This window comes from Rana temporaria, chromosome 13, assembly GCF_905171775.1.
Source record: "Rana temporaria chromosome 13, aRanTem1.1, whole genome shotgun sequence".
Taxonomy (NCBI): Eukaryota; Metazoa; Chordata; class Amphibia; order Anura; family Ranidae; genus Rana; species Rana temporaria.
In genome coordinates this window covers 106,601,471-106,620,158 of record NC_053501.1, presented here as the reverse complement: position 1 = coordinate 106,620,158, position 18,688 = coordinate 106,601,471, and positions in this window count along the sequence as shown.

Sequence of the window (18,688 nt, the reverse complement as noted above, 5' to 3'; positions counted from 1 at the left end):
GATTGTGCACTCCTCAGTTTTAGTAAATGAACCCTTTTGTGTCTTTTCTGTAGTTGACGATCCTTACTGTCCTCCTCACAAAATCGTATTGCTGAGCTACACATGCACAGCGCAATGTACAATCCCTTTACATTATCTCGGGCTTGGTCGATCAAGGTGGCTGAAGATCCCAAATCTGGAAAAAGCTGTCAAGGAGATGGTGATGGCGAGAGAGCTGGAGTGGGGATGAGTATAGTTCCACCCTGAGGTTCTTCATCCTGTTTGAAAAAGCTGCTGACTTTTAATAAAGGATACTTACCTGTCCAGGGATCCAGTGCCGTCCTCACCTGAGCCGGTTCTTCATCAGTCCCTGACGCTGGCACGTTAAATGTGGGAAGCCAGCTGTGACTTCTTGCGGCTTCATAGTGCTTTGTGAATGGTCCCGCAGCCTTCTGAGACCTATGAGGAGTCCCAGAAGGTTGTGGGTAGGGAGTGGGGAAGAACTTCTGGTTAATACGCCTAGGCTAGACTTTCTTAACCTTTTCAACGCAAAGAAAACAAATTTGGTCTCAGGGAATACAGTGGAACCTCGGATTACGAGCATAATCCAGGAGAATACTCGTATTTCGAAGCACTCGCATATCAAAGCAAGTTTCCCCATTGAAGTCAATGGAAACTAAAATAATTTGTTCCGAATTGACTTCAATGGCATGCAATACAGCATGCGGCCAGAGGTGGGGGGCACCGGAGAGCCTTGGAAACAGCCGTAAAGGCCAGAGGACAGCTCGGCTGACCTCGGCAAACCTTGTATTTCCAAGTCTTTCCGAGCATTTCCAAACAGCTCAGAACGGCGCCGTTCGGCTCGGATCGCTGCCGTTTGGCTCCGCTCCTGCGTGACCCCACCTCAGGCCAAACGTGGTACTGCACACCACTTTGGCCTGAATACTGCTCGTTTTGCAAGACAACACTCGCAAACAGAGTTAGGATTGCGAAACTCTCGTTAACCGCGTTACTCTCAATCTGAGGTTCCACTCTATCTCATCATACATTAGTGTGATGGTCATTGGGAATAATGCTCCTTACATTTGTGGTCAGTGGAAAGAATTACCCCCTTACAGATAGCTAAAATTATTAATGTCAGTGGGAACTTATCTGAGAGGCTGAAATTGCTCAAGGAACCCCTAGCAACCTCTAGACCAGAGGTCTCCAAACTGCGGCCCGAGGGCCAGATGTGGCCCTTTTCTAGCCTTTATCCGGCCCTTGGGGCACAATTTCTCCCACTGACATGAGGCACTATTCCTCCCATTGACACCAACAATGGGGCACTATATTATCCACTGATGTCAATGATGAGATACTATTGCTCCTAATAGGGGGAATACTCTTCTTCCTATTGACCACCAACCCTGAGGCCATATATGTTCTCACTGATGCCGGGCCCGTGACTTTTTCTTCCCTTACTGGCCCAAATCCGGCCCTCCTAAAGTCTGAAGGGCAATAAAGTGGCCCTTTGTTTGTAAAGTTTGGAGACCCCTGCTCTAGACTAGTAGTTCTCAACCTTCTAGTGCCGTGACCCCTTGATAAAATTTCCCAAGTTGTGGGACCCCTAACAGTAAAATTTTCATAGCGTGAGTTGTCAGCACCCAAGGCAAGACAAGTAATTTGCGCCCCTAACCCACGGACATTTAGCACTCCCTGAGCCCCTTCCACTCGTACAGTAAAACCCTTTATGGTACATTTTAGGATGTACTACTCTGCCTTTGTTCTCCTTTTTTTCCCCTTTATCCCTCTCTATTTTCTTGATTTTTCCCCCCCATTCCTCTCTATAGCCATCTTTCTTCTTCTCTCCCTTTTTCTTTGTTTCTCCCCCTCTTTTCCTACCCCTTCCATGTATTCTCTACTTTCATTCCTTCTCTTACTCCTTGGTGGGGGGAATGGGATGAGTGGCAGTGCTGGTGGGGAGTTGGTATGAGTGGCAATGCTGGTGGGGGGTGGGATCAGTGGCAGTTCTGGAGGGGAGTTCTGATTGGCCAACTTAGGTGCACTTGATTAAGGTCATCTGCTGATCTGAGAACTGTAGTGGGAACTTTTAATGGAAACTCTAAACACAGGTAGTGTTACTCACTGTGTCTCCAGCTCTGTGGTGTCTTTCAGCAGTGACCCCCTAGGCTGAAATCAGGAGATTAGGGTCTCCTTCAGCCCCTCCTACTTCACAGCTGACCTCTAGTGTCTGGGCGGCTGCAAAGAGGCTGAGTGTGTGGCTGCGGGCTCCAGAAACAGCCCAGCTGGGTGGCACCCAGGGACAACCCTGCTAGGCGGCCGTGAAAAGGCTGGGAGAGCGGTCTAGGCTTCAGGAACAGCAAATCGTCATTCAACCCCCAGGTTGAGAATCACTGCTCTAGAGCAACCCTAGGGTTCCACAGAACCCTGTTTGAAAAACTCTAGCCTAGGCAGTTCGATCAGAAGTGGGAGCGGGTACCTGTTGGAACCGGCTCCACCCCCTCAAAAAAAGTTCTCGGCTACATGTGAATTGAGTTTGGTGGTCTCAGCCCGGCTCCCGGTGGGTGTGCTATGCGAGGTAAGCCTGCGCTTAGTACGCCCACCCCCCTCCCACAAAAACCACCACACTTACACGCACTCGAAATTGGGTTAACATGCACGCACTTTGACCACGCGGTCTCTAAAAAAGATAGGCGAAGGACTAACGGGGCTAGTTGAGCGGGCAAATCCTCTCACTCCCTTATAGGGAGTCCCTCTGCCCCGTTGGGCTTCAAAGCGGAGCAGGTAGGGCGGGCTGTGTGGGAGGACCCCCTCACACACCCACCATTGCCACCCGGGGCATGGAGAAAGGTGGCAGATTGCCTCTGGGGGAGGCCTGCCTACTCCCAACTCCTGCAGTCCGGCTCCTCTCTCGAGTATACGTACAAAATACACTTTAAAAAAAAAAAAGAAAAAAAAAAAGAAAAAAAGAAGAAGAGTGGGGAAGGAGGGCGTAGAGTGGAAATTGCCCTTTAGTGTCATGCAAGCCACCCTCGTGGTGACTTAATTTTCTACAAGAGCTCACAGGCCAGTAACTACCTGTAAATACTTTTGGTTATTGCAATTTAGAAGCTGTATCAGCCTTTGCGAAGTAGACGGAATTTTTTTTTTTTACTTGCCATATTGTATGACTTGACAGGCTTTTTTATGAACACATACCAAAGAGTAGCTTTAGCTACAATGGCTGATACCAGTAAAACCGTATTATTGCCGAAATTGGAACTTTGATTGTATTTTTTTTTGGTTTCGGTTTAGTGGGGAAGGGGAACCTCAGTTAAGTCTCCATTGGGAAGACATCACTGCACTTCCTGTTCTGGAGACCAAACAGGAAGATATCACCTTAGTGCAGGAAGGGACCGGCAGTCCTTGCTTGGAGGGGATACAGATAGCTAGATTCAGAAAGACTTAGGCTGGCGTATCAGTAGATACGCCAGCCTAAGTCTGAATCTGCGCCGACGCTAATTTAAGCGTATTCTGGTAACCAGATACGCTTAAATTAGGCTCAGATACGAGCTGCGTAAGTGTCTTACACCGTCGTATCCTAAAGTGTAATTTTTAGGCTGACCGCTAGGTGGCGCTTCCATTGCGGTCGGCGTAGAATATGTAAATCACTAGATACGCCTATTTACGAACGTACGCCGTTTACGTAACGCATTATCAGGCCTAAAGTTATTCCATCAAATAGCTGGAATAGTAATGTTAAGTATGGCCGTCGTTCCCGCGTAGAAATTCGAAAAATGTACATTGTTTGCGTAAGTCGTCCGTGAATAAGGATTTACGTCATTTACGTCCACGTCGAAAGCAATAGGACCGTGCTGCGTACTTAGCCGCAATGCACACTGGGATATGTAGGCGGACGGCGCATGCGCCGTTCCAAAAAAACATCAATCACGTCAGGTCAACCCAAATTAACATAAAACACGCCCCCCTCAGCCTATTTTGAATTAGGCGCGCTTGCACCCGCCGCATTTACGCTACGCCGCCGTCACTTAGCAGGCAAGTACTTTGTGAATCATGTACTTGCCTCGATAACTAACGGTGGCGTAGTGTAAACACGATACACTACGCCGCCGCAAAGTTAGGGCGGCCTACCTGAATCTAGCTAAGAGTCTATATCGGCTGGAACCATGGCGCAGAGGATATTAGGAAAACATCTTTAACCTCTTGACCACCGCCCCATGTCAAAAAGACGTCCTCCTTTTTAAAGTTGAATATCTCGATAACGGCAGCAGCTGCTGCCACAACCGAGACATTCATCTTTTCAGGGGGCGGTGGTGTACACGATAACGGCGGTCTCCGCGGCAGATTCGCCGCGAGATCGCCGTTATCGGTGGCGGGAGAGGGCCCCCCCCCTCCCGCGCCCTCCGCCGCTTACCGGAGCCGTCGGTAGCGGCGGAGGAGATCGGGACTGTTCGGCAGCTGAGCGGGGACGAGACTGATGGAAAAATCTCCTTCGCCCGTCCCCATAGCTCTGCTGGGCGGAAGTGACGTCAAAACGTCAGTCCCGCCCAGCCTCTTAAAGAAACATTTTTTTTTTGTCATTTGAAAAAATTACATTTTTTTTTTTTTATTTTTTTTTTGCATTTAAGTCTAATTATGAGATCTGAGGTCTTTTTGACCCCAGATCTCATATTTAAGAGGACCTGTCATGCTTTTTTCTATTACAAGGGATGTTTACATTCCTTGTAATAGGAATAAAAGTGATCAATTTTTTTTTTTTTTTTTTCAGTGTAAAAAATTATAAAACTAAATAAAAATAAATAAGAAAACCCAAAAAAAATTTTTAAAGCGCCCCGTCCCGACGAGCTCGCGCGCAGAAGCAAACGCATACGCAAGTAGCGCCCGCATATGAAAACGGTATTCAAACCACACAAGTGAGGTATCGCCGCGATCGTTAGAGTGAGAGCAATAATTCTAGCCCTGGACCTACTCTGCAACTCAAAAAATGCAACCTGTAGAATTTTTTAAACGTCGCCTATCGAGATTTTTAAGGGTAAAAGTTTGACGCCATGCCACGAGCGGGCGCAATTTTTAAGCGTGACATGTTGGGTATCATTTTACTCGGCATAACATTATCTTTCACAATATATAAAAAAATTGGGCAAAATGTATTGTTGTCTTATTTTTTAATTCAAAAAAGTGATTTTTATCCAAAAAAAGTGCGCTTGTAAGACCGCTGCGCAAATACGGTGTGACAAAAAGTATTGCAATGACTGCCATTTTATTCCCTAGGATGTCTGCTAAAAAAAAATATATAATGTTTGGGGGTTCTGATTAATTTTCTAGCAAAAAAATTGTGATTTTCACATGAAGGAGAGAAGTGCCAGAATTTACCTGGTGGGCAAGTGGTTAATGGTGGCCACCAATTCTTTCTTTTTTTGTGAGTAATCATTTGGTCTTGGTAATATTTTTCTTTATTAACTTTGGTAATAAAGGGGAATATTTTAACATTAAGAGGAACTTTTGCAAATTAGTCTGACTTCTTGGGCTGGAGGATCTTCCTTCTCTCTCTCTCTCTCACCTTGAAATAATAATATATATTAACCACTTAAGGACCGCCTAATGCCGATATACGTTGGCAAAATGGCACGGCTGGGCACAATCACGTACCTGTACGCGGTTGTTAAATGCCCAGCCGTTGGTCACGGGCGCCCGCGACCCGGTCCGAAGCTCCGTGACCGCGGGACCCGCGGACCAGATCGCCGCTGGAGTTCCGCGATCGGCCCCCAGAGCTGAAGAACGGGGAGAGCTGTGTGTAAACACAGCTCCCCCGTTCTTCACTGTGGCGCCGTCATCGATCGTGTGTTCCCTAATATAGGGAAACACAATCAATGATGTCACACCTACAGCCACACCCCCCTACAGTTAGAAACACAAATGAGGTCACACTTAACGCCTTTAACTCCCAAACCGCAATTGTAATTTTCACAGTAAACAATGCATTTTTGATGCATTTTTTGCTGTGAAAATGACAATGGTCCAAAAAATGTGTCAAAATTGTCTGAAGTGTCCGCCATAATGTCGCTTCGCTCGCTCGGCCTCCTGGCTCTTTTTTTAACATCCTCCAATCAATGGGGATGTTAAGGAAAGAGCTTGAATGCCGACCGAGGTTTCACTGGTGTGCACTGTCGTGAATCCATTGGAACGCATCGCACTTGCGTTTGGAACGCATCGTGCATGCGCAGTTGGCTGCCACGTGACTTCCGCAGCATTCTAAGATAGGCAGCAGAATGTGACAATACAGCAGCCTTGGCAGAACTTCACCTGCGGCTGTGCCCCCCCTCCTATACAAAATGGTAGCGCCCAGGGCACTTGACCCTTCTGCCCCTGCCTTGTACCGGCCCTGTTTACGTCACCGCGTTCTGACACGACCGTGCGGTGTGTATGCGTGACGGACCATCAGTCAGCTTCATCGGTTAACCTAAGAAGGACCGTTGTCCTCTGGTTAACCTATTGTGTGTACCAGGCCTTACACAACATCAGATTCCCCCAGCAACAACGGACCCCCTCACACAATAATAGTCTCCTCCCTAGTAGATCCCTCCTAGCAACAATTGACCCCCCCAGCAACATAAGACCCCCCCACCAGCAACAATAGACCTACATGCAAAAACAGATCTCTGCCAACAACAATAGGTCCCCCAGCAGCCAGCATCAATAGTCCCTCCAGTACACCCCAGCACCCCTTGCCATTACATGCATTCACTGCTAAAGGTGCTGGAACTGCGTTCCCCACTGGAAAAAAGCCCGGGTTCCGCGTGTGCCTACTGTACCACAGGGCTTAAAAAATTAATGTAACCACTTAAGGACCGCCTCCTGCCCATATACGTCGGCAGAATGGCACGGCTGGGCACAAGCACGTACATGTACGTCCTCTTTAAGTGCCCAGCCATGGGTCGTGGGCGCGCTCCTGCAGCGCTCTCCCGCGACCCGGTCCGTGACCATGGGACCCGATCGCCGCTGGAGTCCCGCGATCAGTCCCCGGAGCTGAAGAACGGGGAGAGCTGTGTGTAAACACAGCTTCCCCGTTCTTCACTGTGGCACCGTCATTGATCGTGTGTTCAGCGCCCCCTAGTGGTTAACTCCCAAACTGCAATTGTCATTTTCACAGTAAACAATGCATTTTTAATGCATTTTTTGCTGTGAAAATGACAATGGTCCCAAAATTGTCCGAAGTGTCCGCCATAATGTCGCAGTCACGAAAAAAATTGCTGACTGCTGCCATTTGTAGTAAAACATTTTTTTTTTATAAAAATGCAATAAAACTATCCCCTATTTTGTAAACGCTATAAATTTTGCGCAAACCAATCGATTTTTTTTTACCAAAAATATGTAGAAGAATACGTATCGGCCTACACTAAGGACATTTTTTTTTTATATATATTTTTTGGGTGATATTTATTATAGCAAAAAGTAAAAAATATTCATTTTTTTCAAAATTGTCGCTCTATTTTTGTTTATAGCGCAAAAAATATAAACCGCAGAGGTGATCAAATACCACCAAAAGAAAGCTCTATTTGTGGGGGAAAAAGGACGCCAATTTTGTTTGGGAGCCACGTCGCACGACCGCGCAATAGTCCTTTACCTGCATAATGGTCTGGGTCTTAAGTGGTTAAAGACAGCCCTGCCCAGCACCCCTTGCCATTACATGCATTCACTGCTGAAGGTGCCGGAACTGCGTTCCCCCACGTTCCCACTGAAAAAAGCCCGGGTTTCGCATGTGCCTACTGTACCACAGGGCTTAAAAAATGAATTTAAAGGCAACCTTTACTTGGGAGCAACGTGAAGCTTCCAGAATTGTTACAAACAAGCATAGCTGGAATAAAATATAGATTTAATCTCATTATTGGTGACCCTGCAGTTTATTGTAAAACAGAGGTCTAATCTCCCATGGGACGGGAGATGAACGGTCTTTCCACATTAATATTTCCACAGACGTGAATTGAAGCTCAGAGTCATCATACACGGGACTAAGCAGTTCTGATTTTATGGATGGAAACGGTTTTAAGCTAAGTGAGAACATCAAGGGTCTTGTTTGATGGGACTTATCAGAATTTCCATCTCGCGGACATCCAGAAGGTTGGGTGGGTGGGGGGGAGGGGATAGCTCTTCACGTAGATGTAAATGACTAATTATTTATACAGATGGACAAGCATATATGTTTTACTACAGATCTTGTTGGTCATAAAATATTTTTTTTGAGTCAACAACAGGCAATGGCTGAAGTTGACCAATCAGAACAAGATGGTGGGGGGGGGTTCCTTTTGACCTTGCCACCACCAAAAGGTGGGATCGTGATTAGTAACTCGGGTATGGTTGTAAAATGTCTGAGCGATGGCACAAGAGGGTTATTGCAATCAAGAGACTAAGTTAAGTTAAAGATTTTTTAACCACTTCAGCCCCGGACCATTTGGCTGCCCAAAGACCGGGCCACTTTTTGCATTTCGGCGCTGCGTCGCTTTAACTGACAATAGCGCGGTCGTGCGACGTGGCTCCCAAACAAAATTGGCGTCCTTTTTTTCCCACAAATAGAGCTTTCTTTTGGTGGTATTTGATCACCTCTGCGGTTTTTAGTTTTTGCGCTATAAACAAAAATAGAGCGACGATTTTGAAAAAAAAGGAATATTGTTTTTTACCATAATAAATATCCCCCAAAAATATATATAAAAAAAAAACTTTTTTTACCCTCAGTTTAGGCCGATACGTATTCTTCTACATATTTTGCGCAAAAGTTATAGCGTTTACAAAATAGGGGGTAGTTTTATGGCATTTTTATTAATATTTTTTTTTACTAGTAATGGCGGCGATCAGCAATTTTTTTCGGTACATTATGGCGGACATATCGGACACTTTTGACACATTTTTGGGACCATTGGCATTTTTATAGCGATCAGTGCTATAAAAATGCATTGATTACTATAAAAATGCCGCTGGCAGTGAAGGGGTTAACACTAGGGGTGCGGGGAAGGGGTTAAGTATGTTCCCTGGGTGTGTTCTAACTGTAGGGGGGTGGCCTCACTAGGGGAAATGACTGATCGCTGTTCATACATTGTATGAACAGACGGTCAGGCATAAGGATGAGCTCCGGCGTGTTCGCATAGAACACGTGCAGAGCCCGCCAGGAAGTCGGCACCCGCGCTGCGCTAATCACAGCCACGCAGACATTGTCCGATGCTCGGCTGCAGAGATCGGGAAATGTCTGCCTGGCTGTGATTAGCGCAGCGTGGGTGCCGACTTCCTGGCGGGCTCTGCACGTGTTCTATGCGAACACGCTGGAGCTCATCCTTAGTCAGGTATTTCTCCCCTGACAGGACCGGGAGCTGTGTGTTTACACACACAGCTCCAGGTCCTCGCTCTGTAACGAGCAATCGCGGGTGCCCGGCGGCGATCGCGCCCGCAGGGCAAGCGCACGGGAGTCAGGAGCCCGTGCTCTCGCAGTCAGCTCTACGCGGTGGGCGCAGGCGCCGTATAGCGCCGACTCGCAGCTCAGCTATTTACGGAGATCTGGTGACGCGCCTTGTGCGACATGGGAACTGTTTCACCAGACGTCAATCATCTAAGTCAAGGATAGGAACGCCCAGTCCCGCAGCCATCAGAACCCGGAAGCCGGGGAGAAAATCTCAATATAACGGTATGTACGGAGAAAAAAAAAGACCTGCATACTGTAAATGTTGTTAGTATCCTGGATGTAATGTTAGAAATTTGTTTTTAGGGTGAACCCCCGCTTTAAATTTCAATAGCACCGGTTACCTTGGAAGTAACCAGGCGCTACACGGGGAGGAGCCGATTGAGCCACCATGGGACCCCAGAACAGGAGGATCGGGGCCACTCTGTGCAAAACGAACTGCACAGTGGAGGTAAGTATAACGTCCTTTTTTTTTAACCACTTCCGGACCGCCGCATGTACATTTACGTTGGCAGAATGGCACAGACAGGCACATTGGCGTACCTGTACGTCCCTGCCTAGACGTGGGTCCGATCGGGACCCCCCCCCGGTACATACGGCGGTTCCCGTGGCTTCAGGAGCGATCCGGGACGAGGGCGCGGCTATTCGTTTCTAGCCGCCCCCTCGCGATCGCTCCCCGGAGCTGAAGAACGGGGAGAGCCGTATGTAAACACGGCTTCCCCGTGCTTCACTGTGGCGGCTGCATCGATCGAGTGATCCCTTTTATAGGGGAGACTCGATCGATGACGTCAGACCTACAGCCACACCCCCCTACAGTTGTAAACACACACTAGGTGAACCCTAACTCCTACAGCGCCCCCTGTGGTTAACTCCCAAACTGCAACTGTAATTTTCACAATAAACAATGCAATTTAAATGCATTTTTTGCTGTGAAAATGACAATGGTCCCAAAAATGTGTCAAAATTGTCCGAAGTGTCCGCCATAATGTCGCAGTCACGAAAAAAATCGCTGATCACCGCCATTAGTAGTAAAAAATAAATAAATAAAAATAAAACTATCCCCTATTTTGTAAACGCTATAAATTTTGCGCAAACCAATCAATAAACGCTTATTGTGATTTTTTTTTTACAAAAAATAGGTAGAAGAATACGTATCGGCCTAAACTGAGGAAAAAACTTTTTTTTTTATATATTTTTGGGGGATATTTATTATAGCAAAAAGTAAAAAATATTGCATTTTTTTCAAAATTGTCGCTCTATTTTTGTTTTGTAGCGCAAAAAATAAAAACCGCAGAGGTGATCAAATACCACCAAAAGAAAGCTCTATTTGTGGGGAAAAAAGGACGCCAATTTTGTTTGGGAGCCACGTCGCACGACCGCGCAATTGTCTGTTAAAGTGACGCAGTGCCGAATTGTGTCATTTAGCAGCATATTGGTCCGGTCCTTAAAGGAGTTCTCTGAGCTAAAACTTTTAACCCCCGCTGTGCCCGGGCTGTAAAACTATACAAAATAAACCTTCACTTACCTGCCTACGATCCCCCGTTGTTCCGATATCGCCGTCCCGTTCTCCGGTCCCGGTCTCTTCCACTTCCTGCGGGTCGGTGACTCACAGTGCGCTCAGCCTATCAGCGGCCGCAGCAATGTCCCGTCGCGGCCGCTGATAGGCTGAGCGCACTATGAGTCACCGACCCGCAGGAAGCGGAAGAGACTGGGACCGGAGAACGGGACGGCGATATCGGAACAACGGGGGATCGTAGGCAGGTAAGTGAAAGTTTATTTTGTATAGTTTTACAGCCCGGGCACAGTGGGGGTTAAAAGTTTTAGCTTAGAGAACTCCTTTAAGTGGTTAAATGGGAACCTTTACAACCACTTTAAGGCGTCAGCATACCAAGACAATTTCATGCTCCCAACTTTGTGGGAACAGTTTGGGGACGGCCCCTTCCTGTCCCAACATGACTGGGCACAAGTGCACAAAGCAAGGTCCATAAAGACCTGGATGAGCGAGTTTGGGGTGGAGGAACTTGACTAGCCTGCACAGAGTCCTGACCTCAACCCGATAGAACACCTTTGGGATAAATTAGAGCGGAGACTGCGAACCAGGCCTTCTCATCCACATCAGCGCCTGACCTCACAAATGCCCTTCTGGAAGAACGGTCAAACATTCCCATAGAAATGTGTTTTGAACAGAACACGACGATGCTGAAGAATACGGACTCGTTACCCCCCGTATAGTTTGCTCCTCGTTCTGTCGATCACTACAGAACACAACCCTGGCAGCTCATCCAGTTTTATGATTGTAAAGATTTCGCAGCTCTAGTCACTCCAATCAATGGACATCAGAAACGGTATTTAAGTTGCGTGGAGAAGCCGGCTGGTCGTTAAAGACTTAGCAGCGCTGCATTTGTTCCCTTTAATCCCGCCATCAATCTCGGGCTGACTTTATCTCATGTAAAATTCACGTCCTGGCATCCACAGTCTCTATTTAACGTGAGCATTAGTGACTGGAATACGAGCCTGCCGAGGTTTTTACAGCAGGAGCACTCGTGAAATTACCAGAGGCATTTAACATGACACGGTCCGACATCATCCTTAATAAATTGATGGGGGTGAGTTGGTGCTGTGCCAGCTCCTCCTGGCCACTGTCCAGGCTGTGGATGTATGTCAGGAGCTCCCTAAACTCTGAAATGGAAACATAAAGAAGTGCCTGAGCAGGGACCATTGTGGCAGGATCACCGGGTATTAGCATTTTAATCAAAGCTGCACTCTAAATGACCCTGGCAGTGGGGCACCATAAGGGTTAAATGTCCATTCATGTCTATGGTACCATTGGACTTACCTTACCCCTCATTCCCTTGGCAGCCGAGGTTCTCATCTTTCCTCTGACATCAGTGTCCCAGTCAAAGTCCCCCTTACCTCAGTGTCCTCATCAGAGTCTCCCCTTACATCAGTGTCCCAATCAAAGTCCCCCTTACCTCAGTGTCCTCAGAGTCTCCCCTTACACCAGTGTCCCAATCAAAGTCCCCCTTACCTCAGTGTCCTCATCAGAGTCTCCCCTTACATCAGTGTCCTCATCAGAGTCTCCTCTTACATCAGTGTCCCAATCAAAGTTCCCCTTACCTTAGTGTCCTCATCAGAGTCTCCCCTTACACCAGTGTCCCAATCAAAGTCCCCCTTACCTTAGTGTCCTCATCAGAGTCTCCCCTTACACCAGTGTCCCAATCAAAGTTCCCCTTACCTTAGTGTCCTCATCAGAGTCTCCCCTTACACCAGTGTCCCAATCAAAGTCCCCCTTACCTGAGTGTCCTCATCAGAGTCTCCCCTTACATCAGTGTCCTCATCAGAGTCTCCCCTTACATCAGTGTCCTCATCAGAGTCTCCCCTTACATCAGTGTCCTCATCAGAGTCTCCCCTTACATCAGTGTCCCCATCAGAGTCTCCCCTTACATCAGTGTCCCAATTAAAGTCCCCCTTACCTTAGTGTCCTCATCAGAGTCTCCCCTCACATCAGTGTCCTCATCAGAGTCCCCCTCATATGAGTGTCCCCATCAGACACTCCAGGATGTGGGTAGGACCTTGGGGCCTCACTTCCAATGGTACAGTGATGTAAGAGAGGGCTCTGATATAAGGAGGACTTGGATGTAAAGGGGGAATCTGGCGAGGACACTGAGGTAAGGGGGGCTCAGATGGGGATACTGATATAAGGCAGACTCTGATGGGGACATTCATATAAGGGGGACAAGAAGAGACTCTGATGAGGGCACTGAGGTAAGGGAGGCTCTGATGGGAACACTAAGGTAAGGAAGGTAAGGAGGGCTCCGATGAGGACACTAAGGTAAGGGGGGGCTCCGATGGGGACACTGAGATAATGGGGTCTCTGATGCCGATACTGATATAAGGTGGACTCTGATGGGGACATTCATATAAGGGGGACACTGATGTAAGGGGAGACTCTGATGGGGACACTGCGGTAAAGGGGACTTTGACTGGGACACTGGTGTAAGGGGAGACTCTGATGAGGACACTAAGGTAAGGGGGGGCTCCGATGGGGACACTGAGATCAGGGGGACTATGATGCCGATACTGATATAAGGCGGACTCTGATGGGGACATCGAGTTCCTCGGCGAGTTCAGTGTGGAAGCCGCCGAGGAGCTCGGCGGGCCGACTTTCCTCATTGAACAACGAGGAAATAGAGAACATGTTCTCTTTTCGGCCCGACGAGTTCCTCGACGGGTTCCTCGCTGAAAAGTGTACACACGACAGAATCCAGCTCCGACCGAATTTCTTGCTGAATTCTGCCGAGAAACTCGGTCGTGTGTACGGGGCCTGATGGAAGACACTGGTGTAGAAAGAACCTCGATATTAGGGTGAATCTGATGGAGACATTGGTGCAAGAGGAACTCCAATATTAGAGGGGAATCTGATGGAGAAACTGATGTAAGGGAGGATTCTGATGTAAGGGGGACTCTGATGGGCACACTGGTGTACAGCGTCGGTGCTACCACTAGGCAAACTAGGCAGCTGCCTAGGGGCGCCCCAGCCACTGGTGTTCCTACTCTCTTCTCTCTGCAACTAAGTCTCAGCATCAGCGGGCAGCCGCACATAGTGTCAGAGGCTCACTGAAGGACTGTGTCCCGACTCCTGAATGAATGGAAGCAAGCAAACATTCATTGATGGGCGCTGGTGAGGCTGCATTTGATGCGCGCTGGTGAGGCTGCATTTGATGGGCGCTGGTGAGGCTGCATTTGATGGGCGCTGGTGAGGCTGCATTGATGGATGCTGGTGAGGCTGCATTGATGGGCGCTGGTGAGGCTACATTGATGGGCGCTGGTGAGGCTGCATTTGATGGGCACTTTAGTATAAAGGTGGGGTATACGTGGGCAGGGCAAATGGGGTGGAGTCAGGGGTGGAGCAAGGGGGGGGGGGCAACAAAATCAGGTTTCGCCTAGGGTGTCAAAAATCCTTGCACCAGCCCGGCTGGTGTAAGTGGGGACTCTGAAGGAGATACTGATGTAAGAGGAACCCCCGTATTCTGATGTAAGAAATAACTTTGATAGGGACTCTGAAGTAAGTCCCCACTTACATCAGTGTCTCCATGAGATCCCCCCCCCTTATATCAGTGTCTCTGTCAGAGTCCCCCTTACATCAGTATCCCCATCAGAATGCCTGCAAGTGATGGAGCCCCTTATAGAAGTGGCTTTGGGGATCCAGTTGCATGAGAAGGATGAAGCCCACAGAAGCAAGGGGTAGGATAAATAATATTGCTTCCGAATTGTAAAAAACGAGCAAAACGCATTGCAAAGGCCATATTGAAATGGCAGCATTGGATGGCACAATGGGAGCATTTGATGGCACAGTGGCAGCATTGGGTGGCAGAGTGGGAGCATTGGATGGCACAGTGGGAGCATTGGATGGCACAGTGGGAGCATTGGATGGCACAGTGGGAGCATTTGATGGCACAGTGGCAGCATTGGGTGGCAGAGGGGGAGCATTGGATGTCACAGTGGGAGCATTGGATGGCACAGTGGGAGCATTGGATGGCACAGTGGCAGCATTTGATGGCACAGTGGCAGCATTTGATGGCACAGTGGCAGCATTTGATGGCACAGTGGCAGCATTGGATGGCACAGTGGGAGCATTTGATGGCACAGTGGCAGCATTGGATGGCACAGTGGGAGCATTGGATGGCACAGTGGGAGCATTGGATGGCACAGTGGGAGCATTGGATGGCACAGTGGGAGCATTGGATGGCACAGTGGGAGCATTTGATGGCACAGTGGCAGCATTTGATGGCACAGTGGCAGCATTGGATGGCACAGTGGGAGCATTTGATGGCACAGTGGCAGCATTGGATGGCACAGTGGGAGCATTGGATGGCACAGTGGGAGCATTTGATGGCACAGTGGCAGCATTTGATGGCACAGTGGCAGCATTTGATGGCACAGTGGCAGCATTTGATGGCACAGTGGCAGCATTTGATGGCACAGTGGCAGCATTGGGAGCATTGGATGGCACAGTGGGAGCATTGGATGGCACAGTGGGAGCATTGGATGGCACAGTGGGAGCATTTGATGGCACAGTGGCAGCATTGGATGGAACAGTGGGAGCATTGGATGGAACAGTGGGAGCATTGGATGGAACAGTGGGAGCATTTGATGGCACAGTGGCAGCATTGGGAGCATTTGATGGCACAGTGGCAGCATTTGATGGCACAGTGGCAGCATTTGATGGCACAGTGGCAGCATTTGATGGCACAGCTCATTTGATGGCACCATGGGAGCATTTGATGGCACAGTGACAGCATTGGGAGAATTGAATGGCACAGTGGGAGCATTGGATGGCACAGTGGGAGCATTTGATGGCACAGTGGCAGCATTGGGAGAATTGAATGGCACAGTGGGAGCATTGGATGGCACAGTGGGAGCATTTGATGGCACAGTGGCAGCATTGGGTGGCACAATGGGAGCATTTGATGGCACAGTGGCATCTTTGGATGGCACAGTGGGAGCATTGGATGACTCAGTGGGAGCATTTGATGGCACAGTGGTAGCATTGGATGGCACAATGGGAGCATTTGATGGCACAATGGCATCTTTGGATGGCACAGTGGGAGCATTGGATGACTCAGTGGGAGCATTTGATGGCACAGTGGGGGCATTGAATGGCACAGTGGGAACATCTCATGGCACAGTGGCAGCATTGGGAAAATTTGATGGCACATTGGCAGCATTGGATGGCACAGTGGGAGCATTTGATGGCACAGTGGCAGCATTGGGAGCATTGGGTGGCAGTGTGGGAGCATTGGATGGCACAGTGTGAGCATTTGATGGCACAGTGGCAGCTTTGGATGGCACAGTGGGAGCATTTGATGGCACAGTGGCAATATTGGGAACATTTGATGGCACAGTGGCAACATTGGATGGCATAGCGGCAGCATTGGATGGCACAGCGGGAGCATTGGATGGCACAGTGGCAGCATTGGATGGCACAGTGGTAGCATTGGATGGCACAGTGGCAGCATTTGATGGCACAGTGGCAGCATTGGGAGCATTTGATGGCACAGTGGCAATATTGGGAACATTTGATGGCACAGTGGCAACATTGGATGGCATAGCGGCAGCATTGGATGGCACAGCGGGAGCATTGGATGGCACAGTGGCAGCATTGGATGGCACAGTGGTAGCATTGGATGGCACAGTGGCAGCATTGGATGGCACAGTGGTAGCATTGGATGGCACAGTGGCAGCATTTGATGGCACAGTGGCAGCATTGGGAGCATTTGATGGCACAGTGGCAATATTGGGAACATTTGATGGCACAGTGGCAACATTGGATGGCATAGCGGCAGCATTGGATGGCACAGCGGGAGCATTGGATGGCACAGTGGCAGCATTGGATGGCACAGTGGTAGCATTGGATGGCACAGTGGCAGCATTGGATGGCACAGTGGCAGCATTGGGAGCATTTGATGGCACAGTGGCAGCATTGGATGACACCGTGGGAGCATTGGATGGCACAGTGGGAGCACTGGATGGCACAGTGGGAGCATTGTATGGCACAGTGGGCGCATCTCATGGCACAGCATTGGGAGAATTTGATGGCACATTGGCAGCATTGGATGGCACAGTGTGAGCATTTGATGGCACAGTTGGAGCATTGGAAGCATTTTATGGCACAGTGGCAGCGTTTGATGGGCACAGTGGCTGCGTTTGATGGGCACAGTGGCTGCGTTTGATGGGCACAGTGGCTGCGTTTGATGGGCTTCAATTAATGTTTTCTATTTAGAATTTTTTTATTTGTTTGTGCCCCCCAAAAATGTTGAGCACCAGCCACCACTGTCTCTGACCATTAGGTCTTGGAACCCCCCCTCCCCCGTCTCTCTGCTTAGTGATCGATAGTGGAATGTGGAGCACATCAATGGCGTTCCATCACACTGTGAGTGGAGTGCATTACTCCGACCACAAGACACTGGACATAGGACAGAGGAGAAGATGCTCCGCCCTTTCACCGCCCCTCCACTAATCCACCGCATGTAAAAGGGAAAGGGTCTGGAATGACGTCCCCGGGGGGAGATAATAATAAAATTAATATCTATTAACCTGCAGAAGCCTTTCAATCCATTTGCATCCCGTGTTCTCCGTGTCCAGCGGAAGCCTCATTAGAATCGGTGCTTCGGGGAGGAGATGCTTTGGGACTTTCTCACTTTAATGGGAATCACCACTTTTAGCAAAAATTTCACCACTAGAATTTCCCAAATCGTTTCATCTGAAGACCCCCAGATGGTATATACCAATGTTCTCCAAACTGCGGCCCTTTGCTTGCCTTTATCTGGCCCTTGGAGCACTGTTCCTCCCACTGACATGGGGCACTATTCCTCCCAGTGATACCAATGATGGGGCACTATTCCTTCCACTGACACCAATGATGGGGCACTATTCCTTCCACTGACACCAATGATGGGGCACTATTCCTTCCACTGATGGGACACTATTCCTCCCACTGAGACCAATGATGGGGCACTGTTCCTCCCAGTGATACCAATGATGGGAACTATTCCTCCCACTGACACCAAGGATGGGGCACTATTCCTTCCACTGACACCAATGATGGGGCACTATTCCTTCCACTGATACCAATGATGGGACACTATTCCTAACACTGAGACCAATGATGGGGCACTGTTCCTCCCACTGACTCCAATGATGGGGCACTATTCCGTCCACTGATACCAATGATGGGGCACTATTCCTTTCACTGATACCAATGATGGGACACTATTCCTCCCACTGATACCAATGATGGGACACTATTCCTCCCACTGATACCAATGATGGGGCACTATTCCTTCCACTGATACCAATGATGGGGCACTATTCCTTTCACTGATACCAATGATGGGACAATATTCCTCCCACTGATACCAATGATGGGGCACTATCCTTCCACTGATACCAATGATGGGGCACTATTCCTTTCACTGATACCAATGATGGGACAATATTCCTCCCACTGATACCAATGATGGGACACTATTCCTCCCACTGATACCAATGATGGAGCACTATTCCTCCCACTGATACCAATGATGGGGTACTATTCCTTCCACTGATACCAATGATGGGGCACTATTCCTCCCACTGATACCAATGATGGGGCACTATTCCTTCCACTGATACCAATGATGGGAACTATTCCTCCCACTGATACCAATGATGGGAACTATTCCTTCCACAGACACCAATGATGGGGCACTATTCCTCCCAGTG